The sequence below is a fragment of the Mesoplodon densirostris genome, chromosome 15, assembly GCF_025265405.1.
Source record: "Mesoplodon densirostris isolate mMesDen1 chromosome 15, mMesDen1 primary haplotype, whole genome shotgun sequence".
In the NCBI taxonomy this organism is placed as follows: domain Eukaryota; kingdom Metazoa; phylum Chordata; class Mammalia; order Artiodactyla; family Ziphiidae; genus Mesoplodon; species Mesoplodon densirostris.
The window spans coordinates 64,674,161-64,683,035 of NC_082675.1; the positions used below are offsets into that span (position 1 = coordinate 64,674,161).

Here is an 8,875-nt window from a genome sequence, read left to right on the forward strand (position 1 = left end):
TAAGCTAGGAATGAATAATAAAAATATAACTGAATAGTCCCCATGTGCATGGAAATTAAAGAAATACATCTCTAAAACACCCATGAGTCAAAGAAAATAATTACAGTGGAAACTTGGTAATATTTTTAACTGAGTAATAATAAAATGCTTAACACCAGAACTTGGTGGATGCTGCTAAAACACCAGAGGGAAATTTAATAGGCTTAAATGCATATATTATCACCAAAAAAAGAAAAGCTAAAGAAAAATCCATCTCAAAAATTTAGAAAAGAAATAACAAAGAAAATCCAAAAACAAGAATTAGAGTTTAATAATAAAAGAGCAGAAATTAATTTAATAAAAATCATATACAGTATAGATGATACAGCTAAAAATTGGTTCTTTAGAAAGAAAAATTAAACTGATAACCCTTGGGTGAGACTAATTAAGAAAAAAGAGAGAAGGAACAAATAACCAATATAAGGAATGAATACATCACTACAGATTCTACCCATATGAAAAAGGTCAAAAGAATGTACCGGAAAACTTTATGACAATATATTTTAAAGTTTACAGGAAATAAATTCCTAGCAGCATACGACTACTAAAATTGACTCAGGAAGAAATAGGAAATCTGAGTAGTCCTATGACTATTGTAATAACTCAATCTATAATTTAGAACTTTTACACAAAGGAAATAACAGGTTCAAGTGGATTTACCAGCAAATTTAAGTAAAACATTGGAAAAATTATTATACATATATGTATTGGTTTTCTATTGCTGTATAGTGTAACAAATTACCACAAACATAGCAACTTAGCACCCATTCATTATTTCACTATTTCCAGGGGTCAGGAGTCCAGGCATGGGTCCTGATCATGGGTCCTATGATCAGGGTCTCACAAGACTGCAGTCCAGGTGTCAGAGAAGGCAGCCTCATCATATGCTTGACTGGGAAAAATGGGCTTCTGGGCTCCTTCCGGTTGTCAACAGAATTCACCCCCTCAAAGCTATAGAACTGAGGTCCCCATTTTCCTGCTGTCTCTCAGCATTTAGAGTTTTCCCACCATTCCCTGCCACACGGCCCTATCTGTAGATGTGAACACACATGATTTTTTGCTTCTTCAAGACTGGCAGGAAGTTCTTTCTCTTCAGTCTGCTAGGACAGAGTCCTATATAAAGAAACATACTCATGGAAGTGACATGCCATCATCTTTGCCATATTCTTTGGATTAGAAGCAAGTCACAGGTCTCACTCATACTCTAGAAGAGAGGATTATACAAGAATATGGGATGTGTCTGCCACAGTAAGTCAGACAGGAAGTGATTGGGGTTAAATCTATGGGCCTTGAACAGGAGAGTAAAGATACCGATTAGCTTTTAATTTTATTAGATTAAGTACACTTATCAAGGTTTCTAGGGCAACCAGTAGAATGCTAGAACTAAGATTTGTAACTCCAAAATATTGGTGGGAGGCAGGGGAGTCCTCAGTACACAAGAAAACAAGAAAGACGAAAAAAGAAATGAAGAAAATTGGGGAATTGAAAATGCAAAATAAGATAATATAAATAAATCTACAGTAATCAGAACAAACATAACTGGATTAATTAACTTACCAGTTAAAAATGTTCATATAACTGAATTTTTAAATAATCTAGCTATAAGCTATCTACAAGAGACATTCCTAAAACATAAAGACCAAGGATGAAAGTAAAAGGATGAAAAATATATAAATATATATATACCATCAAACTATTATTCAGAAGAACGGAGAATGGATGAATGTATTGTGATTTGGTCATAAAATGGAATATCATCCAACAGTGCACATGAGTGTACCACAGCTGCATTTACCAACACGGAAAAAAGCTACAAAAATGTTGAGTAAAAAAGAAAATCAAGTCATAAAAGAATGTGTGCAATATGATTCCACTTAAATAAATTTCAAAAACATTCAAAACTAAATAATATATTATTTCTGATACATACATATGGGATAAATTATAAAGGAAAAAAGGAAACTATAAACCTAAACTTTTCCCTGGAGATGGGAAAGGAATTTGGAAGGAATGCACAGGAAGTTTCAAAGTTATTACAATGGAAATTTGATAATATTTTGAATAAAATAGTAAGTGCAATATGTAAAAACAATTTCTTAATCTTACTGCACAGTAGATATATATTCATTTTATTTTTTTATCTTTTATATGTTCATATGTGTATTCTTTCAAATGAATTTAAAATCCAATAACTATTTAAAATTTACTTTGCTCGCTTCAGCAGCACATATACTAAAATTGGAATGATACAGAGAAGATTAGCATGGCCCCTGGGCAAGGATGACACACAAATTCGTGAAGCGTTCCATATTAAAAAAAATAATAATAGGGCTTTCTTGGTGGCGCAGTGGTTGAGAGTCCGCCTGCCGATGCAGGGGACACGGGTTCGTGCCCCGGTCCAGGAAGATCCCACATGCCGCGGAGTGGCTGGGCCCGTGAGCCATGGCCGCTGAGCCTGCGCGTCTGGAGCCTGTGCTCCGCAATGGGAGAGGCCACAACAGTGAGAGGCCCACGTACCGCAAAAAATAAATAAATAAATAATAATAATAATAATAATAATATAATAAAATGTACTGAAAACCTGATAGCTTACTGTTTTCTTGACCCAAAGAAAAGGTACCGCAATGGCACCATGATAAGAGAGGTCTTCCCGTGGGATTGCCATGAACTTCACTAACACCAACTTGTAGCATCCTACAAGGTCAAGTCTCTACGGACACAGCCTGACAAAGGCACAGAACTGCTAATGACCATTGCAGCCAGGAGACCTGCTCATGCCAGTGACTTAAGACGAGACCAAGACCTTGCTCCTTTTTTGCCATTTCAGTGACCCTGACAGATGTCAGCTCCACTGTGATCATCTCAGAATTTTTGTCCAGGTAAGAAACTTCCCCACAATCCTATGTGATACTATATGACTGAGTCACTTCCTCATTTAATACATTTTTTTGGTAACACCTCCCATGTGCCAGACCATGGACTAACGGCTAGGGATACCAACATGGTATCCTAGTATCACGGGACCAACACGGTCCCACCCTCAGATGCTGAGAGCCTGAAAGGGCTGCAGACAAGCAAAAGGGCAAGTGCAATAGAGAATGTCCAATGCAATGATGATGTGAGCTCTGTGCATGAGAAGAGAAGATGGAAGAAGTTTTCTGGACTCAGTGGAGATCAGGGACCCCGGCCAAAGGAAGTGACCTCTAAGTTGAGGAAGCAGAGGGTTCTGTGATGCCCTCCTCCCAGCTTCAACCTGACTTCGCTTCAGTGACATTTCATGGCTCTGCCACCCAAGGATGAAGCCTTTCCTGGCTCCTGTTGTATATTCAACCTGGGGTGATAAACCCTGTTGTTTTATACCGTGTTGTAGGGTTGTCCTACCACACAGAGGATTATGCCCTGCTTTGGATTGTCCTAAAGCAGCCAGCTTCCAGGCTGAGGAAGGACAGCTGGGCTGCTGAGCTGGGCCACAGGGAGGCTGGGAAAGCAGAGGTGCTTGTCTCCAGTGGGGAGACTAGCTCCACAGCTGTCTGTGTGGTCTTTGGCAAATCATGTCATCCTCTGGGCTGCAGTTTCCTTGCCTGTGGAGTGGATATAAACAGTGCCTGCCTTTCAGGATAGAGTGGAGTGAAAGAGTTGGTTCAAGTGAAGTCCTCTGAAAGACGCAAAGCTCAGCCTTTATTCTCAAGCCTGGCCAGGGTTCCTCAGCCCTTCTATCCCCACTTAAGCCGGAAGCTCCTCCCTTCCCACCCAAGGCCACTCTTGGCATACCCTCCACCCAGACCAGTCTCAGGATCACTTGGTTCCCGACTCTGGACTCCCAAGATGTCTCCCAAGGGGGCTCGGAGGAAGCTGAGTGCAGAGTGGGTGGAGAGGAGGTGATCCGGCCACCCAGCCCTTCCCTTCCAGCTTTGGGCCAGCACTGTTCTCATTCCTTTGCGGGAGAAGGCAGCTGCACCCAGATTCCAAAACCTCCTTCTGGACCCTTTCCTAGGACTTGTCCAGCAGGAAGCCGGCCCAGGCTTCTTCTATTGCCCAAAGGATGCTATGCACCCCAGCACCACCAGGTGGCCCCAGGAAATCAGCCGCCGCCTTTATCTCCCCTCCTGGGGCTCCTGAGACAGCTTCTTATTTCAAAAGTGCAGAAGCCTAAAGCAGAAGGGACCTCAAGAGAGAGAATCCAGGCCAGGCTTCTTAACTTCTTAGGGGCCACAGACCTCTTAAAGAAACTGATGAAAACCACTGACCAATCCCCAGGAAAATGCCCCAGCACATATACTCCGTATTGTCATACGGCTTCAGAACACCCTTGGACCACACCCCACCCTGATCACATCCATGGATCTAGTAGAATTTCTTGTAACTCAGCCTAGGATTCCTGCCCCAATCTCGGCCACCTCCCTCATGATCTAGGTGATAAATGAGTCCCACTGACCCCTCTTCCTGTGATCAGACCCATGCCCATGTTTATCCTGGTGAGACCTACGTAAACTGCTCCACCAATGGAGCCTGAAAAGAAAGTCACCAAAGCTTAGCCTATTTGAAAGTAGGGGCTTATAAAAATGAGGAGGGGCTTTGTGGTTTGAGGAATTATGGACTAATTGGTTGTCCATGAGCCCCAGGCATGAATTTTTTTTTTTAATCAATAACTGACACTCCTTTTCCCAAGAGAAATCATGGCCTCATTACCACCTGCATATTAGGGCACAGAGATGCGGGGAGGGGGAGGGGGGCAGTGATTGGAGAGGGAGGGAGGAGACGAGGCCGAGCTTAGGACATGGGAGAGACTCCCCCTTTCTGGTATCTTGAGGTCCCAAGGAGGTGGCACACTAAGAGAACAGTCCCTAAATGCATCAAGTCCTCGGAGACACACCACCACCCCAGGTTGGCTGGTTTATCCCTAAAGAAACTGTAAACCGACAAAGAGTCCAGGAGAAGGGGAAAAGCAAAACAAAAATGAAACACTGGAGCATGATAGATGACACAAGTGAAGGAAGACCAGTAGAAACAGAGGTCCCAGTCACCTACCTTCCTTCTCCTTGGCACCTTCTATGGCAGGTAGCCTGGTCCAGGAGTCAGCTCATGAGCAAGCAGGCCCTCAGTGCTGCCGTGTGTCAGGGACGCTGTCTGGTCCTTCAAGAGCTCCCAGCCGAGCAGGGAAGCCAGATGCTTGTAAAGAAATGCAGTGTGGGCTTCCCTGGTGGCACAGTGGTTGAGAGTCCGCCTGCCAATGCAGGGGACACGGGTTTGTGCCCCGGTCCGGGAAGATCCCACATGCTGCGGAGCGGCTGGGCCCGTGAGCCACGGCCGCTGAGCCTGCGCGTCCAGAGCCTGTGCTCCGCAACGAGAGAGGCCACAACAGTGAGAGGCCCGCGTACTGCAAAAACAAACAAACAAACAAACAAAAAATATATATAGTGAGAAAGACACTCCAGAAAATAATTATATCCATAATTAATTACAGTTGGGACACAGAGGCCAAGGAATATGGTATTCTGGGAATATATAAAGGTGATCCAAAGGAAAGGGGAGGAAAAAAGGCTTTTTTGAGGAAGTGATGTTTAAGCTGAGATCAGAGGGGGAGAGTAGGAGGAAGCAGGTGGAGAAAAGGGGAAGGACAGAGCTTTCAGGCAGAAGGAACAGCAAATGTGACATAGGCTGGAGCAGCGGCCCCATAAACAGTGGTCATCAGTCTGCACTCTTTCAGAGGTACCCTCAAGGTATTATCGGCATTAGGGACCAGGTAGAAAAGCACTACCACCTGTTCTTGGAAGAGATGGACAGATATCTGCCCTGTCAAACCCCAGAGAGACACCAACTACTCATGGAGTGGTCTCCAATGTGGGTAGCTGGCAACAGGACTCACCTGGGTTAAGAGAACCATATTCTGTCAGGTTTCTGCTATTCAGAACCACTACAGACCCACAGAATAATAGTCCCGAAGAACCCCAAAGAGTTCATCTAGGGCAGGGTTTATGATCCCAGCTGCTCAACTGAATCACCTGAGACACTTGTAAAAACACCTGTGCTCAAACCCTATCCCAGACCGGAGGTAAATCAGGATATCTGAGCACAGGACTCTGTCATGGGGACTTTGAAAAGCTCCTAGATTCTAATTTCTGATGAGTAGCAGGGGTTGAGAATCACTATCCTAGTGCAATCCTTTTTAAAAAACAAATGGAATAACTAAGACCCTTCTCCACAATTATTTATCTTAGAAATGTACCCATATTCACATTACACACATGTAGAGAGTAAAGAAGTAGCAGTGGTCATAGAAATCTCATGTTTAAAATAAGGTTGAACTTAGGTGCAAGCCGATACCACTTTCTCTTGCTTGGTCCAGGAAAGCAGTATATAAAAAGTAGATTTATAAGTTTTATCATTTAAAAAAATAATGTTATGTATTACCACAAGCAAAAGAATGAAGTTAAATCCCTTCCTTACACATACACAAAAATTCACTCAAAATGGATCAAACACTTAAATGTAAGAGAAAAACAATAAAACTCTTAAAAAAAATAGGAGTAAGTCTTCATGGCCTTGGGGCCTTGGGCTGAACAAAACCTTCTTAGATATGACAAGTAACAAAAGAAAAAAAGCACAAGTAACAAAAGAAAAAAACCGATTAAATAGACTTCATGAAAATTACTAACTTTGTGATGCAAACAAGACCATTGAGAAAATGGAAAAAACAACTCACAGGATAGGAGAAAATATTTGCAAATTGTATATCTGATAAGAAACTTGTGTCCCGAATATATAGAGAACACTTACAACTCAACAATTAAAAGACAAATAACCCAAATAAAAAGTGAGCAAAGATCTGAATAGACATTTCTTCAAAGATTTATAAACAGCCAATAAGCACAGGAAAAGATGCTCAACATCATCAGCCATCAGGGAAATGCAAATAAAAACCAAAATGAGGGGCTTCCCTGGTGGTGCAGTGGTTGGGAGTCCGCCTGCCGATGCAGGGGACACGGGTTTGTGCCCTGGTCTGGGAGGATCCCACATGCTGCGGAGCGGCTGGGCCCCTTGAGCCATGGCCGCTGAGCCTGCCCATCCGGAGCCTGTGCTCCGCAACGAGAGAGGTCACAACAGTGAGGGGCCCGCATATCACACAAAAAATAAAAAATAAAAAAATAAAATAAAAGATGTGAACAAGCTGGAGCCTTCATACATTGCTGGCTGGAATGTAAAATGGTGCAGTCACTCTGGAAAACAATTTATCAGCTTCTCAAAATGTTAAATATAGAGTTACCATATGACCCAGCCATTCTACTCTTAGTTATAGATCCAAGAGAAAAGAAAGCATAAAAAAATGTATATGAAGGTTTATATCAGCGTATTCATAACAGCCAAGAAATAGAAACAACCCAAATGCCCATCAACTGATGAATGGCTAAGTAAAATGTGGTATATCCATACAATGAAACATTATTCAGCCATAAAAAGGAATGAAGGATTGATACATGCTACAACGTGAACAAATCGTGAAATCATTATGCTAAGTGAAAGAAGCCAGTCACAAAAGACCACATATTGTATGATTTCATTTATATGAAGTATCTAGAACAGGCAAATCTATAGAAATAGAAAGTAGATTAGCGGCAGCCTACGGCTGAGAGGGTGGAGAAGGATGGAGGGTGACAGCTAAAGGGTACAAGATTTCTTTGGGGGATGATGAAAATATTCTGAAATTGACTGTGGTGATAGTTGCACAACTGTGACCATACTAAAAAACATTGAACTTAAACAAGTGAATAGTGTGGTATGCAAATTATATCTCACTAAATCTGTTTTTTAAAAACAGCATTAATCCTCACTTGCTTATTCTGGGTAGGATTGGGTCGTTGCTTTCTTACATTTCATGTTTTCCATTCTTTTCCTCTTTCCATACTTTTATCCCACTCATCTTTCTGGATTTATGTCTCTTATCTCTGATCTTCTCCCTCTCTTTTTCTCTCTCTCCTCCTTCTCTTAGCTCCCCCCCCCCACTTCATTTCTCTCTCCTCAAGAATCAAGAAAATTCTCAGAAGTGCTGCCTCTGCAGATTTGCTCATGCAGAGATCCTGTAAGTCACCGAGCTAGTGGCTTTCCACTGAGCCAGTGAACTTCACAGTTTTCCCCTTGTCACAGTTATGAGTTACCTAAGTATATATATATATATTTTTTATTAGTTTCTGCTTTATAACAAATTGAATTAGTTATACATACACATCTGTTCCCATATCCCTTCCCTCTTGCCCTAAGTATATTTTTGCACATCACATAGACTGTGTCTTCAAAGGAAAAAAAAAAGTAGGGGTTGAAGTCAGGGGGAGCCCCCTAAGGCAGATAGAGCCTCTGACCAAGTTGATTCCCTGGGAAGTGGAACAGTTTAGGAAACAGACTTTTCTGAAATCTCTTACCCAGCTACACTATCCTCTAAAGGGGACCAACTAGAGTAAGGCAAATACCGACAGAGGGGAGACCTGACAAAAACAGGAAGAATGAGTTCCCCAAGGGTGGAAGTTTGCATTTTCCAAAAATGTCTACAGCAATTGTTCTGATCCCGCATGCTCGTCCAAATTCTTGGACAATCCTCTGAAAAAAGATAGAGTCTGATTCCCCTCCCTTTGAATGTTGCTTAGCTTCAGAATCTTTCTTCTAATGAACTGAATCCAGAGGAAGTCATGCTGTTTGATTCCTGATGCTAGGGTTAGAAAAGGTGAGAAGGCTTCCATCTCTCTCTCTCTCTCTCTCTCTCTCTCTCTCTCTCTCTCTCTCTCTCTCTCTCTCTCTCTCCTTGGAACCCAGCCTCCTGTTATGAGGAATCCCAGGCCTCATGGAG

The 8,875-nt window shown here is 42.2% G+C and overlaps 1 non-coding gene across 1 annotated transcript; it reads left to right on the top strand.

Annotated features, from left to right (window-relative positions):
• The first annotated feature begins 2,247 nt into the window (after positions 1-2,247).
• On the top strand, positions 2,248-2,354 carry LOC132503340 (U6 spliceosomal RNA). The gene has a single exon (XR_009534588.1). It is a non-coding gene; the product is annotated as a U6 spliceosomal RNA (small nuclear RNA).
• The last annotated feature ends 6,521 nt before the right edge of the window (positions 2,355-8,875 follow it).